This window comes from Pteropus medius, unplaced genomic scaffold (assembly GCF_902729225.1).
Source record: "Pteropus medius unplaced genomic scaffold, Ma_sr-lr_union100, whole genome shotgun sequence".
Lineage (NCBI taxonomy): Eukaryota > Metazoa > Chordata > Mammalia > Chiroptera > Pteropodidae > Pteropus > Pteropus medius.
The window spans coordinates 4,355,670-4,356,838 of NW_024350325.1; the positions used below are offsets into that span (position 1 = coordinate 4,355,670).

Here is a 1,169-nt window from a genome sequence, read left to right on the forward strand (position 1 = left end):
CTTATACAGTATATGGTGTGAAGCAGGAGCTCAATTTCATTCTGTTGCATGTGGATATCCAGTTGTTCTATTGCCATTTCTGGAAAAGCTCTCTGTGCTAGTTATTTTATTTTATTTTTTTATTTTATTTTTTTTAGGCGAGGCAACCCTTGGTTGACCTCATAGATTGCAAGGGCCTTGTCAGCTTACAATCCCTTATTTTTTATTTTTTACGCCTACAGCACCTGGTCTTCATAGGTGGTCTCCCATCCAAGTACTAACCAGGCCCAACCCTGCTTAGCTTCCGAGATCAGGTGGGATCAGGCTTGTTCAGGGTGGCATGGCTGTAGACTCTGTGTTATATTTGCAAATTTTTCTGTAAGTGCAAAGTTATTTCAAAATAAAAAGTTTTGAAAAAGATTCAAACAATTGTTTTTTGCTTTTGGTACTACCTCGTGGTTTTGCCATTCTATAATCTAATCTCCCCAGTGATTTTAGGAAGCACAAAATCATGAGAGTATCTAATATTGGCAACGATAAAAGGCTACTCTTACCAAGCTTCTCAAAGCTGCTAATGTTAAGTTTACCAGTATGTATTTTTGCCTATGTGTCTACTGGGCTATCCCATGAAAAGGGAAGGAAGGGAAGAATCCTCCATTCTCGTATAATAAATCCATTCCCACAATCCCTCCTCTCTGAGACTTTCCATCTGTTTCTTAATGTTCTATCAAAGCAATTCTCTAATTTTCATCTCATGATAGCCCATTGTCATGTACAAGCTTCAAAAAACCATACCAGCAGGGTATTAGGCCATGTTGCAAGTACTCTTGCCATAATGTTAAACACTGAATTATTTCATTAAATTATCCCTTCACCATCCTGTATTCTGTATCTACCCCAGTTTAAAGCCATCTCATACATTCTTGAGGATCCTGCTGCTACATATTAGCTAGGTGTTATGTTTCCTTCATTTTATAAACATTTCCTCCTATACTCTAGATTGTTCCTGTTCAGACTGTGCTGAGTCCTGACCTTGGTTATTTTCCTGGAGGTAGTGGGGAACGCTGGGAGCAGATGTTGAGGATAAGCATTACATCTGAAGATATTTACCAAATGTTTAGATTTCCAGGCAAGGGGAGGCTACTCTCCTTTATTCGGAACTAGGTGCCTTAATTAAATAAATAGATCAT

General features: G+C 38.4%; 1 non-coding gene across 1 annotated transcript; it reads right to left on the bottom strand.

The window, feature by feature from the left end:
• Positions 1-212: 212 nt before the first annotated feature.
• On the bottom strand, positions 213-331 carry LOC120583932 (5S ribosomal RNA). The gene has a single exon (XR_005647901.1). It is a non-coding gene; the product is annotated as a 5S ribosomal RNA (ribosomal RNA).
• Positions 332-1,169: the final 838 nt, after the last annotated feature.